Genomic DNA, 23,219 nt, shown 5'->3' on the forward strand with positions numbered 1-23,219 from the left:
GTACTATTTTCTTCATTTCTAACAATTCAATTTTTGATATGGGTGTGTATACAAATACACGGTGAAACTCATTGTCTTCGCCTTTTATTGGGTGCACTTCTCGTAAGGGATTTTGTCTATCCATATAATACGGCGTTCTTTCTCTGCGGGGCAGCGGGAAAGAATCCGGACTTACAAAAAGGACATACTGTTTACGTGACACTAATATTTCTTTAATCAACTTGTTACTAGAACCTCTCCATCTGTTCGTGAGTAGTTCCGTTAATATATCAGGTAAAGGACCAGGGTCAGCATGTTGGCTCTTATATAATATAAGGAGTTGCTGAATCATATAGATTCCAGCTAAACGTTGTTCATCTGCACTAAGGTTAAAAAACGTGTGTGCTACGGTCTCATCACCGTATTTTTCAGGACTGTCAATCCAGTGAACGGCTGATCTGGCCAATTCTTGCTCATCCATGGAATCGAGGAGGTGGTAACCCCTTCGTTCTCGTAGTAGTTTATCTGCGGCTTGGAACAGATGTTCAGGAGACTTTAAATTTATTACAGGCGTCGGATACGTTCTGCTATTATTTGGACATACAGAGTGTATGGGATCAGAAAAGCATCTAGTATTATCACAGGATCTTCCTCTGCCTACGTATGCTATGGTTTCTGACTGTCTTGCGGAATTGCCTGATTCGGAGACTTCATCTTGCTCGAACTCGTCTGTTTCCAATCTTTCTTCGTGAATGCGTTCTATTTCTCTACGGATTTTTCGGCACATGGCTATTATACAGTTTTTCTTATCGTGTCTCCCTTCTGATATATTCTGGCTCCATCTTGTAAGAATAAGCATTGTATTCGGGTCTACCCCCGGACGGTCTTGATTTCTGATCACGCAGTTTATGAGGAAACGTAACAGTTCCCCCTGTATCTCTACTTTCTGGAATTCCATAGCTCTGTTAATACATTCTGGGTCTCGCCCTGTTTGGACAAAATGATATATGTTATCTAGATGCGTAGTCATTCCTGGTAACCTCGCTAAATACTCTGCGGCTCGTCTGATACGTAATGATGCCAGGACCATTTCGTCCTCTTTACCGACCACCGGGTCATATCTACAATCTATAAGGAGTTCCTTAAGCGTACGTTCACTTACGAATTTGGGTGTACGTGAATGCGCTGATTCTTGAAAAATAAGTTTATTTATTCTAGGTGGCGTAAAAGTATTGCTTGCACCTCCCGTGGCCCCTTCAGGGGCGTCGGGTGTGAATGGATTCGTCGAACGTGACACAGCAACTATAGGTGTCGATACCACTGTAGAATCGACTGCGGGGACAGATGCGGAAACAGACGTGCTTGCCGGAGCTCGCGTCGGGACTTGCTGTTGCACGGGGACAGATACCTGATCCTGACGTTGAACCCCTCCGCCAGACGGTCTATGTGGTGTGGGGTTAGCATACTCGGGAGCTGCGTCATCTAGATATGAGGAAAGAAAAACATCTTCTGCGGTTCTGGGATGCCCTTTTGGATGTACCTTAATTGGAAATAATGGGGGTGGCAAGTCTTTTGGCATCTCTGGAACAGCCTTAGGTAGTCCTTCGGCTAGGAGGGGATACATACCACTCATAAGAGCGTTTCTTTGTCTATCTACTTGTTCTGATTTTACTCGGATACCTTCCTCAATTAATATATTTTCTTGAACTTCCTTTGAACTCTCTTTACTCCTCTCTTCCTGTCTACGTGCTTTTTCTGTACGTCTATGAGATTCTTTACGCCATAACTCAACAGCGTCTTTCTGTGACTGTCTGACCTTTCTTTTCCATAACTCTTCCTCCACTTTCATGATGCACTCTGCATCCCAGGTTCCCGCTGCGGGCCACCTTTGACTTTCCGGCAATCCCTTGGTATAATCTACCCATAGATCAAGAAACAATATGGCATCTAAGCCATGCTTGTGATACATAAAATGCCCTGGGGTGTCCCTAGGAGGAATAGGAACTGCTTCTTCGAGCACCCCTTTTCTGGTAGTAATCTGTCTTAACTTCGAGAAGAGCGGCATCTCGACAACTGATCTGATACTTACTCTTGAATTCACTTAATACGAAAAAACACAATAATGAACGGTGAACAATGAACCATCATTCATACCACAATATGCAAGACATTTGAACACTTTAAACATTTAAACATTAAACATTTTTTTTTAAAAAATGACCGACGATGATGACAGTCTGCATGACTAATCACCATGCTGAATTCTTGACAATAACTGAATACTTCGGAATACTTGATATACTGCTAAACAGTACATATACACTGCTAAACAGTGCAGACCGGATTTGTGTACCCAAATCCGTCTTGACCGGCACAACCTATGTGCTGTCAACACGCCTCCCCGGCGATGGTACTCACCGAGTAGCTCCTTGAAACGGAAGGCCTCAGAGAATGAACGGGACTCGATGACTGCGGACAGCGGACCCTCTGGACATCGGGATTTCGAACACCTGGTGGGCCTCTATATACCTCGGATCTTGCTCTCTCAGCTAGGCTCTGGTCGGGATACTTCGCACTTCTCACCGCCTCGTCTGGGTTGATCGCAGCCTCAGTCGCCCCCGCTTGACCGGAGGGAGCTTTCAGGAAATCCTGCTGGTACGCGTTTATGGTCCGTCCAGCTGTGGCAGGAGACCGGGCCTGCAACGCACCGCCGGCGCGTGAGATGAGAAAGTGTCCCTATTCGGGCGCCATTATGTGGTAAATATTCTTTTTTACCTTGACTGAATTTCATGCGGAATCTAAAATAAAGTAAAATAGCTCAGAATAACAAGAGGCGGAATCCGTGGTATAAGAGATTTTCTGAATGGGCTTTATTCCAAAATGGCCGACTCGAGTGGCGGCCTTCAGGTTCCGTCACCACGAGGGTTCAGGAAGTGAAGTACAATACTTTATTGACAAGAAGTAACTTTTATAGTTCATGCATTACAATGAAATGAATGCAAAAGGCGTAACAATTGATAAGAGAAATGACATATTGGTACGTAATCGAAACTAGGCGTAATAAGGAGCAGAAAGAAACATGATTGGCTCTGATTATCATGCATAGGTGGATCTATAAGATAATACTTAACATAGATGCGCGCGCAGCAGCATGACGTGTGATTGACGTGCAACTAGGGGGTGAAGGGGACTTGACATTTAGCTCTACATGTGGAGACGAGAAGTCTGGGGGGTCAAGTCAACCTAATCCCAAATCATATCTAACATCCTATGTTTAGAGAACTATGTTATCCACAAGAAAAGACTCTCGGACAGAATCTATTCTATACTGACTGTGTGTGCGTGTACAAGCGTCTAAGTGTCTATATGAGATGCGAGGGGCAGAAAACTTTCCATGGCAACAGGGCTATGAATTACTTGCAGGAGGACGGAAAGGCCGAGTCCTTTGCTTGTGAGCTTAGAGGAAATGTTTACCTAAATCACTGGACAGGAATGCATCGGCCGAAGAGCAAAGTAGATAATTCGAAGGTGAAATACAGCTTCTTGGCAGGCAGGCAAAACTGGCCGAGGCAGGCACCGTTAGCTGCACAGGGAGTAGGACAAAGTTCATGGATACAGATGCGAGCTCAAGCTGAAGCTGTCAGAGACAGAGAGCAGGGAAGGCTTTAAGGACAGGATCGGGCCTACTTGCCTGAACTGTAAAAATGGAGTAACTTAGCCATATAAAGTCGGTGGCCTTTCATACTTAGGAATCGAATATCCAGCCCATTGATGGCGGATCTGACAGAGAACATGTTGGCGGTGGACGCACATATGTTTGCGTTTTGGAAACTGGAACTGGAGGGAACATACATGTACTTGTGACATGCACATAGAACCGTTGGGGTCCAAGATAGGGGACATAACTGATCAGGAAAATCCACATTTCCATAATTGCCATTATGTGGTAAATATTCTTTTTTACCTTGACTGAATTTCATGCGGAATCTAAAATAAAGTAAAATAGCTCAGAATAACAAGAGGCAGAATCCGTGGTATAAGAGATTTTCTGAATGGGCTTTATTCCAAAATGGCCGACTCGAGTGGCGGCCTTCAGGTTCCGTCACCACGAGGGTTCAGGAAGTGAAGTACAATACTTTATTGACAAGAAGTAACTTTTATAGTTCATGCATTACAATGAAATGAATGCAAAAGGCGTAACAATTGATAAGAGAAATGACATATTGGTACGTAATCGAAACTAGGCGTAATAAGGAGCAGAAAGAAACATGATTGGCTCTGATTATCATGCATAGGTGGATCTATAAGATAATACTTAACATAGATGCGCGCGCAGCAGCATGACGTGTGATTGACGTGCAACTAGGGGGTGAAGGGGACTTGACATCTAGCTCTACATGTGGAGACGAGAAGTCTGGGGGGTCAAGTCAACCTAATCCCAAATCATATCTAACATCCTATGTTTAGAGAACTATGTTATCCACAAGAAAAGACTCTCGGACAGAATCTATTCTATACTGACTGTGTGTGCGTGTACAAGCGTCTAAGTGTCTATATGAGATGCGAGGGGCAGAAAACTTTCCATGGCAACAGGGCTATGAATTACTTGCAGGAGGACGGAAAGGCCGAGTCCTTTGCTTGTGAGCTTAGAGGAAATGTTTACCTAAATCACTGGACAGGAATGCATCGGCCGAAGAGCAAAGTAGATAATTCGAAGGTGAAATACAGCTTCTTGGCAGGCAGGCAAAACTGGCCGAGGCAGGCACCGTTAGCTGCACAGGGAGTAGGACAAAGTTCATGGATACAGATGCGAGCTCAAGCTGAAATATTCTTTTTTTACCTTGACTGAATTTCATGCGGAATCTAAAATAAAGTAAAATAGCTCAGAATAACAAGAGGCAGAATCCGTGGTATAAGAGATTTTCTGAATGGGCTTTATTCCAAAATGGCCGACTCGAGTGGCGGCCTTCAGGTTCCGTCACCACGAGGGTTCAGGAAGTGAAGTACAATACTTTATTGACAAGAAGTAACTTTTATAGTTCATGCATTACAATGAAATGAATGCAAAAGGCGTAACAATTGATAAGAGAAATGACATATTGGTACGTAATCGAAACTAGGCGTAATAAGGAGCAGAAAGAAACATCATTGGCTCTTATTATCATGCATAGGTGGATCTATAAGATAATACTTAACATAGATGCGCGCGCAGCAGCATGACGTGTGATTGACGTGCAACTAGGGGGTGAAGGGGACTTGACATTTAGCTCTACATGTGGAGACGAGAAGTCTGGGGGGTCAAGTCAACCTAATCCCAAATCATATCTAACATCCTATGTTTAGAGAACTATGTTATCCACAAGAAAAGACTCTCGGACAGAATCTATTCTATACTGACTGTGTGTGCGTGCGGTGCGTTGCAGGCCCGGTCTCCTGCCACAGCTGGACGGACCATAAACGCGTACCAGCAGGATTTCCTGTAAGCTCCCTCCGGTCAAGCGGGGGCGACTGAGGCTGCGATCAACCCAGACGAGGCGGTGAGAAGTGCGAAGTATCCCGACCAGAGCCTAGCTGAGAGAGCAAGATCCGAGGTATATAGAGGCCCACCAGGTGTTCGAAATCCCGATGTCCAGAGGGTCCGCTGTCCGCAGTCATCGAGTCCCGTTCATTCTCTGAGGCCTTCCGTTTCAAGGAGCTACTCGGTGAGTACCATCGCCGCGGGGAGGCGTGTTGACAGCACATAGGTTGTGCCGGTCAAGACGGATTTGGGTACACAAATCCGGTCTGCACTGTTTAGCAGTGTATATGTACTGTTTAGCAGTATATCAAGTATTCCGAAGTATTCAGTTATTGTCAAGAATTCAGCATGGTGATTAGTCATGCAGACTGTCATCATCGTCGGTCATTTTTTTAAAAAAAATGTTTAATGTTTAAATGTTTAAAGTGTTCAAATGTCTTGCATATTGTGGTATGAATGATTGTTCATTGTTCACCGTTCATTATTGTGTTTTTTCGTATTAAGTGAATTCAAGAGTAAGTATCAGATCAGTTGTCGAGATGCCGCTCTTCTCGAAGTTAAGACAGATTACTACCAGAAAAGGGGTGCTCGAAGAAGCAGTTCCTATTCCTCCTAGGGACACCCCAGGGCATTTTATGTATCACAAGCATGGCTTAGATGCCATATTGTTTCTTGATCTATGGGTAGATTATACCAAGGGATTGCCGGAAAGTCAAAGGTGGCCCGCAGCGGGAACCTGGGATGCAGAGTGCATCATGAAAGTGGAGGAAGAGTTATGGAAAAGAAAAGTCAGACAGTCACAGAAAGACGCTGTCGAGTTATGGCGTAAAGAATCTCATAGACGTACAGAAAAAGCACGTAGACAGGAGGAGAGGAGTAAAGAGAGTTCAAAGGAAGTTCAAGAAAATATATTAATTGAGGAAGGTATCCGAGTAAAATCAGAACAAGTAGATAGACAAAGAAACGCTCTTATGAGTGGTATGTATCCCCTCCTAGCCGAAGGACTACCTAAGGCTGTTCCAGAGATGCCAAAAGACTTGCCACCCCCATTATTTCCAATTAAGGTACATCCAAAAGGGCATCCCAGAACCGCAGAAGATGTTTTTCTTTCCTCATATCTAGATGACGCAGCTCCCGAGTATGCTAACCCCACACCACATAGACCGTCTGGCGGAGGGGTTCAACGTCAGGATCAGGTATCTGTCCCCGTGCAACAGCAAGTCCCGACGCGAGCTCCGGCAAGCACGTCTGTTTCCGCATCTGTCCCCGCAGTCGATTCTACAGTGGTATCGACACCTATAGTTGCTGTGTCACGTTCGACGAATCCATTCACACCCGACGCCCCTGAAGGGGCCACGGGAGGTGCAAGCAATACTTTTACGCCACCTAGAATAAATAAACTTATTTTTCAAGAATCAGCGCATTCACGTACACCCAAATTCGTAAGTGAACGTACGCTTAAGGAACTCCTTATAGATTGTAGATATGACCCGGTGGTCGGTAAAGAGGACGAAATGGTCCTGGCATCATTACGTATCAGACGAGCCGCAGAGTATTTAGCGAGGTTACCAGGAATGACTACGCATCTAGATAACATATATCATTTTGTCCAAACAGGGCGAGACCCAGAATGTATTAACAGAGCTATGGAATTCCAGAAAGTAGAGATACAGGGGGAACTGTTACGTTTCCTCATAAACTGCGTGATCAGAAATCAAGACCGTCCGGGGGTAGACCCGAATACAATGCTTATTCTTACAAGATGGAGCCAGAATATATCAGAAGGGAGACACGATAAGAAAAACTGTATAATAGCCATGTGCCGAAAAATCCGTAGAGAAATAGAACGCATTCACGAAGAAAGATTGGAAACAGACGAGTTCGAGCAAGATGAAGTCTCCGAATCAGGGAATTCCGCAAGACAGTCAGAAACCATAGCATACGTAGGCAGAGGAAGATCCTGTGATAATACTAGATGCTTTTCTGATCCCATACACTCTGTATGTCCAAATAATAGCAGAACGTATCCGACGCCTGTAATAAATTTAAAATCTCCTGAACATCTGTTCCAAGCCGCAGATAAACTACTACGAGAACGAAGGGGTTACCACCTCCTCGATTCCATGGATGAGCAAGAATTGGCCAGATCAGCCGTTCACTGGATTGACAGTCCTGAAAAATACGGTGATGAGACCGTAGCACACACGTTTTTTAACCTTAGTACAGATGAACAACGTTTAGCTGGAATCTATATGATTCAGCAACTCCTTATATTATATAAGAGCCAACATGCTGACCCTGGTCCTTTACCTGATATATTAACGGAACTACTCACGAACAGATGGAGAGGTTCTAGTAACAAGTTGATTAAAGAAATATTAGTGTCACGTAAACAGTATGTCCTTTTTGTAAATCCGGATTCTTTCCCGCTGCCCCGCAGAGACAGAACGCCGTATTATATGGATAGACAAAATCCCTTACGAGAAGTGCACCCAATAAAAGGCGAAGACAATGAGTTTCACCGTGTATTTGTATACACACCCATATCAAAAATTGAATTGTTAGAAATGAAGAAAATAGTACCAAGTCATGACAAAGACCCAGCGGGTTTCCACCGAGAAATTAAGGACATGTTGCTGATGGGAGAGTATACCTATCCTGATATTATGACGATATTAAAGGTGCTCTTACCTGCTGGTATTTATGAAAAACTGAAAGAAAAAGAGTGGGAAGTGGGAGACCAAAAGATAGATTGGACAGCATTAGAAACGGAAGAAAAGGCCCGAGCTGCAGGTTCAGGGCTCGGGGATAAAGTCAAAGCATTACCAGGTTTACTAGTACAAGTACTGCCACGTTTGTTAACTACGAAAAAGGAAGATTGGGGTGCAATCACGGCCTGTAAACAAAAGCATGATGAAGACACAAGTGACTATTATGCCCGATTTGAAAAATGTTTTGGAATAAATAGTGGTATAAAAACAAGTAGTGAGTCGTATCCACATTTATTTGTGACAAAATTAGTAGAAAATGCCTTACCTCCAGTAAAGAATAGAATATTGAAATTCGAGAGTACCTGGCAAAGTAACACTCCGTCACAAATGCTACAAATGTTACAGTATCATCACAATAGAATTAGAGATGAACAAGAACACGAACAAAGACGTATGAAAGATACAAAAATGAAAATGCTAGTGTCTCAGACAGTACCAGCTGAAGGACATAAAAAGGGTATGACACAGTCCGATTCAGCAGGACCGGTAAAAGGGACATGCAATTATTGCAAAAAGCCAGGTCATTACGTACACGATTGTCCAGTTTTAAAACACAATATCGCCATAGGTAAAACACAAGAAAGATCACGGCCACTCAGACAAGATCAGAATGAACAAGGAGCTATGCCACATTCCCAGGCCATGCCAGCCGCACAACAGCCAATACAGTTTGTGCCAGCTGCACCACCGTTGCCTGTTACTGCCACACAAACCACCACACGACAAATGTATCAGACTGCACAGTATGAATATCCTGAGTATCAGCGTTACGCATGAACCAGCCTAGAGAGGGAAGTTGACTTACCGCTTATCGAGATTCCTGTAGATCAAGAAGGACCTTATGTACATAGTGAATTATTAGGTCAAGATAGAAAAATTCTTACTCGATACAGGGGCAAGTCGTACAACTATAAAACGTAGTGAAGTTCCAGGGGCACCCCTCTCAGGCTCTCAAAATGTTTCCCTTGGTTTTTCAGGAAAACCTATTGTTAACGAAGTATCACAGCCTCTTCCACTTACGATAGGACCTTTGACACGAACTACAGATTTATTGCTTACTAAATCATGCCCAGAAAATTTGTTAGGAATTAAAACTCTGAAAGCCCTAGGAGCCATAATATGTTGTTCTCCGGGAGGAATAAGGTTGTTTTTACGTGATTTTAAAGGTCACTATGTGTCTAGAGACATGGATCCCCGACTACAGACTTTACCAGCACATCTATGGGCACAAGGCCCTACTGATGTTGGTTGCATGAACATTACACCATACCGAGTTACACTCAAGGCAGGAGTGGTATTACCACGAATGCGACAATACAAGTTACCGCAAGATGCTGTAGTGGCTTTGCTGAAAATCATTGATGAGTTAATTGCCCAAGGAGTAGTTGTAGAAACAGACTCCAATGTATGTAATTCACCGATAATTCCGATTCTTAAACGAACTGACCCTACTGCTCCGCCAGTATACCGATTGGTTATTGATTTGCGGGAACTAAACAAGTGCATTGTGCCACAATTTCCTGTGGTCCCCGATATATCATCATTATTGACAGCAATTGATTCCGAAGCAACATTCTTTACTGTAATTGATCTCAAGAATGCCTTTTTTAGCGTCCCAATAGATCCGGAAAGCCAATATTTGTTCGGATTCAGTTTAAATGGGCGCAGCTTTAAATTCTCACGCGCTCCCCAAGGATTCACAGAAAGCCCCAGCATCTACAGCCAAGCACTGAAACGAGAACTTGACAGTATCCACATGCCAGTCAATACTGCACTGCTTCAATATGTCGATGATCTGCTGATCACCGCGAGAAGCGAACCTGAATGTGAAAAGGCTTCTCTGACAGTTTTACATTTTCTAGCCGACAAGGGGCACAAAGTGTCTCCCTCTAAGCTGCAATTCTGTGCCCAGCGAGTTATTTATCTTGGTCACTCGCTGTCCAAGGAGGGAAGGCAGCTTACACCAGATCGCATCCAGTTAATTGCTAACATGTCAATACCCCAGACACAAAAGGAGGTGCGGGCTTTCATAGGCCTCACTTCATATTGTAGGCAGTGGATCCCTCAGTACGCATTTCTAGCAAAACCACTCATTCAGTTAACCACACAGGAGGCAGCCACATCGACTGTTCTCCCTTGGACTCAGGAACATACACAAGCTTTTGAAAGCTTAAAGGAAGCTTTATGTCAAGCACCTGTTTTAGCAACACCATGTTATAGCAAACATTTTACACTCTTTGTCACAGAACGCGAAGGTACTGCTTTGTCAGTACTCACACAGGAACAAGCAGGATCACGCAAGCCATGTGCTTATTTTTCCAGTACATTAGATCCCGTAGCTCAGGCTTTGCCCGCATGCCTGAAATCAGTGGCAGCAACAGCTTTAGCAATCAGACAAAGCGATGCCATAGTGTTAGGACATCCATTGACAGTACAAGTACCACATGCAGTAGAAGTTCTTGTGAACCGAACACAAACACAACACTTGACCATAGCAAGACTTACCGGTTATGAACTGACATTGTTTCAGCCACACATAGAGATCCGACGGTGTAATACATTGAATCCTGCTACACTATTACCCGTAATTGGAACAGACCCACTAGCTCATGATTGTGTTGAAATTATTGAAATAAAGACGAAACCTAGACAAGACTTGACAGACGTTCCATTGTTCGATCCAGACCTGACGTTGTATGTAGATGGATCGTGCATGAGAGCAAGTACAGGAAACTTAGTGGCCGCGTATGCAGTCACAACAGACACTGAAGTTATTGAGACAAATTGTATAGATACTTTGTCAGCCCAAGCAGCAGAACTTATTGCTCTAACACAAGCCTGTATTCAAGCCACAAATAAGAAAGTTAATGTATACACTGACTCACGTTATGCATTCGGAGTTGTACACGACTTCGGCGTGCTGTGGCGAGAGAGAGGTTATTTAACCTCCCATGGTGCCCACATTCAGCACGGAACCCTCATTCATGCCTTGTTAGACGCAATACATCTACCAACTGCCATATCGATTATGAAATGTAAAGCACACACGAAGGTTACTGATATCATTTCTCAAGGCAATGATTTAGCTGACAGAACAGCTAAACAGACTGCTCAGAATCGCACATTAGACATGACAAAGCCAATAGTTCAGACACCAACACAGTGTATGACAATTAAGGATCCCGCACTTGACGTAATTGACATACAGACACATGCTACTGCAGAGGAATTAAAGAAATGGACTGAACTAGGAGGGATCCAGACAGATCAGGGATGGATGACGAAGGAGAAATCTGTATGGTTTCTTCCTGACTCTATGGTCCAGGCCATTATAGCTACAATTCACAGCCCAGCGCATTTAGGAGAGAAAGCTATGCTAGATAGCATTCAACACATTTGGTTCAACAAACATTTACGAGCAGCAGCTAAACAAAAAGTCCGTACCTGTATGATATGTTGTCAGTTCAACCCAGGAAAAAGTGTTCCCGTAGAACAGGGTGGATTCCAGACTCCTGATCATCCTTTTGAAGTGCTCCAAATGGATTATATCCAGATGGAACGATGTCGAGGATTCAAATATGTTCTGGTAGTTGTCTGCGCCCTCTCCCGATGGACTGAGGCGTACCCAGTATCAGATTACACGGCCCCGACTACTGCCAAACAGTTAGTTCGAGAATTCTTCCCGCGGTACGGTTTACCACGTGTTGTATATTCAGATAACGGCCAGCCTTTCTCATCCGAATTAATGAAACATGTCTCACTTTTGTTGGGATATCAGTGGAAATTCCACTGTGTCCGACACCCCGAGGCAGCAGGTCTCGTGGAACGACATAATCAAATTTTGAAAATCAGATTGTCTAAAATATGTAAGGAGAAAGGTGTTGACTGGATAGTAGCATTACCAGTTGCACTATTTTACATAAGAATGGTAGCACACTCTCGAACAGGGCTATCCCCGTATGAGGTGATCTTCGGAAGACCACCAAATATGTGGGGGACGCCTATACCACGTAAAATAACTGATGTTAATTGTAACATGCTGACAGATTACTTGGCTTCCTTGATGTCTGCACTACAATCTTGTCGTTCACAGGTAACTGCAGCTTTTCCTGACAACACTGAGGTGAAACCCCATGACGTTGCTCCGGGGGATCTGGTGTTTGTGAGAAATTTTGATCGGAAGACCCAGTTGGAGCCCAGGTGGAAAGCACCGAAGCTAGTCCTGCTGACCACAAGAACAGCCGTGAAAGTTGAGGGCCGCAAGGGCTGGATACACTCCAGCCATATTAAGAAATTTCATGGACTATCCTCGGATATAGACACTGTGCCCTGCACTCCGTCACAGACTGATTCAAAACTTCCTTTTGTTGAACAGAATGACTCTCAGTGCTATAAATTAAAGCTTAGGCCCAAACAGTCGAGCAATTTGATTGTTTAAGTCCTCTCCAAGGTGAAGCGGTTGAATTGTCTCCGACATGTATCCCTTGGACCTGAGTAGAGAAAATACCCAAGAAATGTTGAAACGACAGGCGTATTGTAAATCACTGCGTAGCTACTGTATAAGGACATTATTAATTTTGTTTTTATTGAGTGTTTTAATAATTATTACGAGTGTGATTTTGCACATATATCATCCTATTTCTAGACATGTTTATAATGTTGCTGCTGAACATTCTTTTAGCGACCTACCGCCACATGAATTATCTTATAGACTTGCGCTGCGCAATAACACTTTCATTAGTATGTTACATCATTCCCATCAGACTAGTAATGCCACCAATTGTTGGGTGTGTGGCCGACTCCCTCCCTATCAGAATAACAAAGGAGTTCTGCCTTTCTTTCCACATCCGTTCACACACAACGGCTCCTGTGGAGCATGGTTTAGTTTACTAAATTCCATAGACCCAGACACAGCAGTTTATCAACAACATTGGATATGGGGAAATCTGAATCTAGTTTTATTCAAAGTCTGTCATCCTAATAAGGAGGGTCGCCCCAGTAGAACAGGAACTGATCTAGAAAATGAAGTGTATAAATTAGGTAATTTTACACCTAATCTTATGATTCTGAATGTCAAATCCGAAGTTGAACTAATTCTGCCCACTATGTCAGTATTTTCAGTTAAGGGTGAATTATGTGTAAGAAAAGTTGGTTCCATACATATGGGCCATAGCCAATGCGTTACTACAGTAGAATATAGTGATCAAGGTAAATCTTCATTTAGAGCTTCTCGCCATTCTTACTTTATATGTGGTCAGACGGCATATATGCGTCTGCCTCTAGATTGGGATGGTACCTGTTACATAGCATTCCTTCTGCCCCCTGTTTTCCTAGCTCCACCTGATTATTATCGGAATGTTCATTTAGTACACAATAGAGAGCGAAGAGATCTCCCAGTTGTCGATTATACTGAGACAGCATGGGACAAGTATGTAGATTTCAATAAAGGCATCTTTCCCTATATAGGTACAATATCAAATAGTAAGCTGATACGTAAACTAACCAAGACTCTCGAAGCTGTAGTAAACGAGACTATAGCCGCCCTAGGCAATCTGACAGAGGAACAATCAGTAATGAGAATTGTTGTTCTCCAGAATCGTCTTGTCCTTGACGTCATCCTGGCCGATAGGGGCGGAGCTTGCAGGGTCATCGGATCCAGCTGCTGCATATTCATACCAGAAAATTCGCCATCTGTATATAAAGCTATAACACGCCTTCATAAGATTGTGAGCCAGATACACGAAAATCCAGGCACTTGGACGTGGTCCGGGTGGTTTTGGAGTGTGATATCAGCCTGGGGATGGAGAGTTCTATCCTTCCTAGGTATTGGCCTTCTTATGCTCTTCAGTTGTTGTTTATGCCTGCAATGTGGACCAGCGATTTGTGGTCTGTGTGCCACATCATGCATTCCATATCAAGGTTCTCGTTCAAAATGCCGGAAGAAGAAGGAAGAAGAAATGATGCTCCATGAGCAAATCGATGGAATGATGAAGATTGATATCTCTTGAAGGGCAAGTAGGGGACAAGGAGGGAATGTGGAAATGTGGATTTTCATGATCAGTTATGTCCCCTATCTTGGACCCCAACGGTTCTATGTGCATGTCACAAGTACATGTATGTTCCCTCCAGTTCCAGTTTCCAAAACGCAAACATATGTGCGTCCACCGTCAACATGTTCTCTGTCAGATCCGCCATCAATGGGCTGGATATTCGATTCCTAAGTATGAAAGGCCACCGACTTTATATGGCTAAGTTACTCCATTTTTACAGTTCAGGCAAGTAGGCCCGATTCTGTCCTCAAAGCCTTTCCCTGCTCTCTGTCTCTGACAGCTTCAGCTTGAGCTCGCATCTGTATCCATGAACTTTGTCCTACTCCCTGTGCAGCTAACGGTGCCTGCCTCGGCCAGTTTTGCCTGCCTGCCAAGAAGCTGTATTTCACCTTCGAATTATCTACTTTGCTCTTCAGCCGATGCATTCCTGTCCAGTGATTTAGGTAAACATTTCCTCTAAGCTCACAAGCAAAGGACTCGGCCTTTCCGTCCTCCTGCAAGTAATTCATAGCCCTGTTGCCATGGAAAGTTTTCTGCCCCTCGCATCTCATATAGACACTTAGACGCTTGTACACGCACACACAGTCAGTATAGAATAGATTCTGTCCGAGAGTCTTTTCTTGTGGATAACATAGTTCTCTAAACATAGGATGTTAGATATGATTTGGGATTAGGTTGACTTGACCCCCCAGACTTCTCGTCTCCACATGTAGAGCTAAATGTCAAGTCCCCTTCACCCCCTAGTTGCACGTCAATCACACGTCATGCTGCTGCGCGCGCATCTATGTTAAGTATTATCTTATAGATCCACCTATGCATGATAATCAGAGCCAATCATGTTTCTTTCTGCTCCTTATTACGCCTAGTTTCGATTACGTACCAATATGTCATTTCTCTTATCAATTGTTACGCCTTTTGCATTCATTTCATTGTAATGTATGAACTATAAAAGTTACTTCTTGTCAATAAAGTATTGTACTTCACTTCCTGAACCCTCGTGGTGACGGAACCTGAAGGCCGCCACTCGAGTCGGCCATTTTGGAATAAAGCCCATTCAGAAAATCTCTTATACCACGGATTCTGCCTCTTGTTATTCTGAGCTATTTTACTTTATTTTAGATTCCGCATGAAATTCAGTCAAGGTAAAAAAGAATAGTAAAAAAGTTGACGTGCAACTAGGGGGTGAAGGGGACTTGACATTTAGCTCTACATGTGGAGACGAGAAGTCTGGGGGGTCAAGTCAACCTAATCCCAAATCATATCTAACATCCTATGTTTAGAGAACTATGTTATCCACAAGAAAAGACTCTCGGACAGAATCTATTCTATACTGACTGTGTGTGCGTGTACAAGCGTCTAAGTGTCTATATGAGATGCGAGGGGCAGAAAACTTTCCATGGCAACAGGGCTATGAATTACTTGCAGGAGGACGGAAAGGCCGAGTCCTTTGCTTGTGAGCTTAGAGGAAATGTTTACCTAAATCACTGGACAGGAATGCATCGGCCGAAGAGCAAAGTAGATAATTCGAAGGTGAAATACAGCTTCTTGGCAGGCAGGCAAAACTGGCCGAGGCAGGCACCGTTAGCTGCACAGGGAGTAGGACAAAGTTCATGGATACAGATGCGAGCTCAAGCTGAAGCTGTCAGAGACAGAGAGCAGGGAAGGCTTTAAGGACAGGATCGGGCCTACTTGCCTGAACTGTAAAAATGGAGTAACTTAGCCATATAAAGTCGGTGGCCTTTCATACTTAGGAATCGAATATCCAGCCCATTGATGGCGGATCTGACAGAGAACATGTTGACGGTGGACGCACATATGTTTGCGTTTTGGAAACTGGAACTGGAGGGAACATACATGTACTTGTGACATGCACATAGAACCGTTGGGGTCCAAGATAGGGGACATAACTGATCAGGAAAATCCACATTTCCACATTCCCTCCTTGTCCCCTACTTGCCCTTCAAGAGATATCAATCTTCATCATTCCATCGATTTGCTCATGGAGCATCATTTCTTCTTCCTTCTTCTTCCGGCATTTTGAACGAGAACCTTGATATGGAATGCATGATGTGGCACACAGACCACAAATCGCTGGTCCACATTGCAGGCATAAACAACAACTGAAGAGCATAAGAAGGCCAATACCTAGGAAGGATAGAACTCTCCATCCCCAGGCTGATATCACACTCCAAAACCACCCGGACCACGTCCAAGTGCCTGGATTTTCGTGTATCTGGCTCACAATCTTATGAAGGCGTGTTATAGCTTTATATACAGATGGCGAATTTTCTGGTATGAATATGCAGCAGCTGGATCCGATGACCCTGCAAGCTCCGCCCCTATCGGCCAGGATGACGTCAAGGACAAGACGATTCTGGAGAACAACAATTCTCATTACTGATTGTTCCTCTGTCAGATTGCCTAGGGCGGCTATAGTCTCGTTTACTACAGCTTCGAGAGTCTTGGTTAGTTTACGTATCAGCTTACTATTTGATATTGTACCTATATAGGGAAAGATGCCTTTATTGAAATCTACATACTTGTCCCATGCTGTCTCAGTATAATCGACAACTGGGAGATCTCTTCGCTCTCTATTGTGTACTAAATGAACATTCCGATAATAATCAGGTGGAGCTAGGAAAACAGGGGGCAGAAGGAATGCTATGTAACAGGTACCATCCCAATCTAGAGGCAGACGCATATATGCCGTCTGACCACATATAAAGTAAGAATGGCGAGAAGCTCTAAATGAAGATTTACCTTGATCACTATATTCTACTGTAGTAACGCATTGGCTATGGCCCATATGTATGGAACCAACTTTTCTTACACATAATTCACCCTTAACTGAAAATACTGACATAGTGGGCAGAATTAGTTCAACTTCGGATTTGACATTCAGAATCATAAGATTAGGTGTAAAATTACCTAATTTATACACTTCATTTTCTAGATCAGTTCCTGTTCTACTGGGGCGACCCTCCTTATTAGGATGACAGACTTTGAATAAAACTAGATTCAGATTTCCCCATATCCAATGTTGTTGATAAACTGCTGTGTCTGGGTCTATGGAATTTAGTAAACTAAACCATGCTCCACAGGAGCCGTTGTGTGTGAACGGATGTGGAAAGAAAGGCAGAACTCCTTTGTTATTCTGATAGGGAGGGAGTCGGCCACACACCCAACAATTGGTGGCATTACTAGTCTGATGGGAATGATGTAACATACTAATGAAAGTGTTATTGCGCAGCGCAAGTCTATAAGATAATTCATGTGGCGGTAGGTCGCTAAAAGAATGTTCAGCAGCAACATTATAAACATGTCTAGAAATAGGATGATATATGTGCAAAATCACACTCGTAATAATTATTAAAACACTCAATAAAAACAAAATTAATAATGTCCTTATACAGTAGCTACGCAGTGATTTACAATACGCCTGTCGTTTCAACATTTCTCGGGTATTTTCTCTACTCAGGTCCAAGGGATACATGTCGGAGACAATTCAACCGCTTCACCTTGGAGAGGACTTAAACAATCAAATTGCTCGACTGCTTGGGCCTAAGCTTTAATTTATAGCACTGAGAGTCATTCTGTTCAACAAAAGGAAGTTTTGAATCAGTCTGTGAGGGAGTGCAGGGCACAGTGTCTATATCCGAGGATAGTCCATGAAATTTCTTAATATGGCTGGAGTGTATCCAGCCCTTGCGGCCCTCAACTTTCACGGCTGTTCTTGTGGTCAGCAGGACTAGCTTCGGTGCTTTCCACCTGGGCTCCAACTGGGTCTTCCAATCAAAATTTCTCACAAACACCAGATCCCCCGGAGCAACGTCATGGGGTTTCACCTCAGTGTTGTCAGGAAAAGCTGCAGTTACCTGTGAACGACAAGATTGTAGTGCAGACATCAAGGAAGCCAAGTAATCTGTCAGCATGTTACAATTAACATCAGTTATTTTACGTGGTATAGGCGTCCCCCACATATTTGGTGGTCTTCCGAAGATCACCTCATACGGGGATAGCCCTGTTCGAGAGTGTGCTACCATTCTTATGTAAAATAGTGCAACTGGTAATGCTACTATCCAGTCAACACCTTTCTCCTTACATATTTTAGACAATCTGATTTTCAAAATTTGATTATGTCGTTCCACGAGACCTGCTGCCTCGGGGTGTCGGACACAGTGGAATTTCCACTGATATCCCAACAAAAGTGAGACATGTTTCATTAATTCGGATGAGAAAGGCTGGCCGTTATCTGAATATACAACACGTGGTAAACCGTACCGCGGGAAGAATTCTCGAACTAACTGTTTGGCAGTAGTCGGGGCCGTGTAATCTGATACTGGGTACGCCTCAGTCCATCGGGAGAGGGCGCAGACAACTACCAGAACATATTTGAATCCTCGACATCGTTCCATCTGGATATAATCCATTTGGAGCACTTCAAAAGGATGATCAGGAGTCTGGAATCCACCCTGTTCTACGGGAACACTTTTTCCTGGGTTGAACTGACAACATATCATACAGGTACGGACTTTTTGTTTAGCTGCTGCTCGTAAATGTTTGTTGAACCAAATGTGTTGAATGCTATCTAGCATAGCTTTCTCTCCTAAATGCGCTGGGCTGTGAATTGTAGCTATAATGGCCTGGACCATAGAGTCAGGAAGAAACCATACAGATTTCTCCTTCGTCATCCATCCCTGATCTGTCTGGATCCCTCCTAGTTCAGTCCATTTCTTTAATTCCTCTGCAGTAGCATGTGTCTGTATGTCAATTACGTCAAGTGCGGGATCCTTAATTGTCATACACTGTGTTGGTGTCTGAACTATTGGCTTTGTCATGTCTAATGTGCGATTCTGAGCAGTCTGTTTAGCTGTTCTGTCAGCTAAATCATTGCCTTGAGAAATGATATCAGTAACCTTCGTGTGTGCTTTACATTTCATAATCGATATGGCAGTTGGTAGATGTATTGCGTCTAACAAGGCATGAATGAGGGTTCCGTGCTGAATGTGGGCACCATGGGAGGTTAAATAACCTCTCTCTCGCCACAGCACGCCGAAGTCGTGTACAACTCCGAATGCATAACGTGAGTCAGTGTATACATTAACTTTCTTATTTGTGGCTTGAATACAGGCTTGTGTTAGAGCAATAAGTTCTGCTGCTTGGGCTGACAAAGTATCTATACAATTTGTCTCAATAACTTCAGTGTCTGTTGTGACTGCATACGCGGCCACTAAGTTTCCTGTACTTGCTCTCATGCACGATCCATCTACATACAACGTCAGGTCTGGATCTAACAATGGAACGTCTGTCAAGTCTTGTCTAGGTTTCGTCTTTATTTCAATAATTTCAACACAATCATGAGCTAGTGGGTCTGTTCCAATTACGGGTAATAGTGTAGCAGGATTCAATGTATTACACCGTCGGATCTCTATGTGTGGCTGAAACAATGTCAGTTCATAACCGGTAAGTCTTGCTATGGTCAAGTGTTGTGTTTGTGTTCGGTTCACAAGAACTTCTACTGCATGTGGTACTTGTACTGTCAATGGATGTCCTAACACTATGGCATCGCTTTGTCTGATTGCTAAAGCTGTTGCTGCCACTGATTTCAGGCATGCGGGCAAAGCCTGAGCTACGGGATCTAATGTACTGGAAAAATAAGCACATGGCTTGCGTGATCCTGCTTGTTCCTGTGTGAGTACTGACAAGGCAGTACCTTCGCGTTCTGTGACAAAGAGTGTAAAATGTTTGCTATAACATGGTGTTGCTAAAACAGGTGCTTGACATAAAGCTTCCTTTAAGCTTTCAAAAGCTTGTGTATGTTCCTGAGTCCAAGGGAGAACAGTCGATGTGGCTGCCTCCTGTGTAGTTAACTGAATGAGTGGTTTTGCTAGAAATGCGTACTGAGGGATCCACTGCCTACAATATGAAGTGAGGCCTATGAAAGCCCGTACCTCTTTTTGTGTTTGGGGTATTGACATGTTAGCAATTAACTGGATGCGATCTGGTGTAAGCTGCCTTCCCTCCTTGGACAGCGAGTGACCAAGATAAATAACTCGCTGGGCACAGAATTGCAGCTTAGAGGGAGACACTTTGTGCCCCTTGTCGGCTAGAAAATGTAAAACTGTCAGAGAAGCCTTTTCACGTTCAGGTTCGCTTCTCGCGGTGATCAGCAGATCATCGACATATTGAAGCAGTGCAGTATTGACTGGCATGTGGATACTGTCAAGTTCTCGTTTCAGTGCTTGGCTGTAGATGCTGGGGCTTTCTGTGAATCCTTGGGGAGCGCGTGAGAATTTAAAGCTGCGCCCATTTAAACTGAATCCGAACAAATATTGGCTTTCCGGATCTATTGGGACGCTAAAAAAGGCATTCTTGAGATCAATTACAGTAAAGAATGTTGCTTCGGAATCAATTGCTGTCAATAATGATGATATATCGGGGACCACAGGAAATTGTGGCACAATGCACTTGTTTAGTTCCCGCAAATCAATAACCAATCGGTATACTGGCGGAGCAGTAGGGTCAGTTCGTTTAAGAATCGGAATTATCGGCGAATTACATACATTGGAGTCTGTTTCTACAACTACTCCTTGGGCAATTAGCTCATCAATGATTTTCAACAAAGCCACTACAGCATCTTGCGGTAACTTGTATTGTCGCATTCGTGGTAATACCACTCCTGCCTTGAGTGTAACTCGGTATGGCGTAATGTTCATGCAACCAACATCAGTAGGGCCTTGTGCCCATAGATGTGCTGGTAAAGTCTGTAGTCGGGGATCCATGTCTCTAGACACATAGTGACCTTTAAAATCACGTAAAAACAACCTTATTCCTCCCGGAGAACAACATATTATGGCTCCTAGGGCTTTCAGAGTTTTAATTCCTAACAAATTTTCTGGGCATGATTTAGTAAGCAATAAATCTGTAGTTCGTGTCAAAGGTCCTATCGTAAGTGGAAGAGGCTGTGATACTTCGTTAACAATAGGTTTTCCTGAAAAACCAAGGGAAACATTTTGAGAGCCTGAGAGGGGTGCCCCTGGAACTTCACTACGTTTTATAGTTGTACGACTTGCCCCTGTATCGAGTAAGAATTTTCTATCTTGACCTAATAATTCACTATGTACATAAGGTCCTTCTTGATCTACAGGAATCTCGATAAGCGGTAAGTCAACTTCCCTCTCTAGGCTGGTTCATGCGTAACGCTGATACTCAGGATATTCATACTGTGCAGTCTGATACATTTGTCGTGTGGTGGTTTGTGTGGCAGTAACAGGCAACGGTGGTGCAGCTGGCACAAACTGTATTGGCTGTTGTGCGGCTGGCATGGCCTGGGAATGTGGCATAGCTCCTTGTTCATTCTGATCTTGTCTGAGTGGCCGTGATCTTTCTTGTGTTTTACCTATGGCGATATTGTGTTTTAAAACTGGACAATCGTGTACGTAATGACCTGGCTTTTTGCAATAATTGCATGTCCCTTTTACCGGTCCTGCTGAATCGGACTGTGTCATACCCTTTTTATGTCCTTCAGCCGGTACTGTCTGAGACACTAGCATTTTCATTTTTGTATCTTTCATACGTCTTTGTTCGTGTTCTTGTTCATCTCTAATTCTATTGTGATGATACTGTAACATTTGTAGCATTTGTGACGGAGTGTTACTTTGCCAGGTACTCTCGAATTTCAATATTCTATTCTTTACTGGAGGTAAGGCATTTTCTACTAATTTTGTCACAAATAAATGTGGATACGACTCACTACTTGTTTTTATACCACTATTTATTCCAAAACATTTTTCAAATCGGGCATAATAGTCACTTGTGTCTTCATCATGCTTTTGTTTACAGGCCGTGATTGCACCCCAATCTTCCTTTTTCGTAGTTAACAAACGTGGCAGTACTTGTACTAGTAAACCTGGTAATGCTTTGACTTTATCCCCGAGCCCTGAACCTGCAGCTCGGGCCTTTTCTTCCGTTTCTAATGCTGTCCAATCTATCTTTTGGTCTCCCACTTCCCACTCTTTTTCTTTCAGTTTTTCATAAATACCAGCAGGTAAGAGCACCTTTAATATCGTCATAATATCAGGATAGGTATACTCTCCCATCAGCAACATGTCCTTAATTTCTCGGTGGAAACCCGCTGGGTCTTTGTCATGACTTGGTACTATTTTCTTCATTTCTAACAATTCAATTTTTGATATGGGTGTGTATACAAATACACGGTGAAACTCATTGTCTTCGCCTTTTATTGGGTGCACTTCTCGTAAGGGATTTTGTCTATCCATATAATACGGCGTTCTGTCTCTGCGGGGCAGCGGGAAAGAATCCGGATTTACAAAAAGGACATACTGTTTACGTGACACTAATATTTCTTTAATCAACTTGTTACTAGAACCTCTCCATCTGTTCGTGAGTAGTTCCGTTAATATATCAGGTAAAGGACCAGGGTCAGCATGTTGGCTCTTATATAATATAAGGAGTTGCTGAATCATATAGATTCCAGCTAAACGTTGTTCATCTGTACTAAGGTTAAAAAACGTGTGTGCTACGGTCTCATCACCGTATTTTTCAGGACTGTCAATCCAGTGAACGGCTGATCTGGCCAATTCTTGCTCATCCATGGAATCGAGGAGGTGGTAACCCCTTCGTTCTCGTAGTAGTTTATCTGCGGCTTGGAACAGATGTTCAGGAGATTTTAAATTTATTACAGGCGTCGGATACGTTCTGCTATTATTTGGACATACAGAGTGTATGGGATCAGAAAAGCATCTAGTATTATCACAGGATCTTCCTCTGCCTACGTATGCTATGGTTTCTGACTGTCTTGCGGAATTCCCTGATTCGGAGACTTCATCTTGCTCGAACTCGTCTGTTTCCAATCTTTCTTCGTGAATGCGTTCTATTTCT

General features: G+C 43.4%; 2 protein-coding genes across 5 annotated transcripts in view; one reads left to right on the forward strand and one right to left on the reverse strand.

The window, feature by feature from the left end:
- Positions 1-23,219, reverse strand: part of LOC146868592 (uncharacterized) — an 895,771-nt gene that overhangs the window by 155,266 nt on the left and 717,286 nt on the right. The gene's annotated exons all lie outside the window — the stretch shown is intronic.
- Positions 1-23,219, forward strand: part of SLC31A2 (solute carrier family 31 member 2) — a 183,002-nt gene that overhangs the window by 92,849 nt on the left and 66,934 nt on the right. The window contains exon 1 of one of the 4 annotated variants that reach the window (XM_085611818.1): positions 18,824-18,842. The exons of the other annotated variants lie outside the window; for them this stretch is intronic. The gene's annotated coding sequence lies outside the window, so the exon portion shown is untranslated. Of the gene's footprint in view, positions 1-18,823; positions 18,843-23,219 lie in introns of those variants that run through there. 4 annotated transcript variants of the gene reach the window in all.

Source organism: Triturus cristatus, chromosome 1_2, assembly GCF_964204655.1.
Source record: "Triturus cristatus chromosome 1_2, aTriCri1.1, whole genome shotgun sequence".
NCBI classification, from domain to species: Eukaryota; Metazoa; Chordata; class Amphibia; order Caudata; family Salamandridae; genus Triturus; species Triturus cristatus.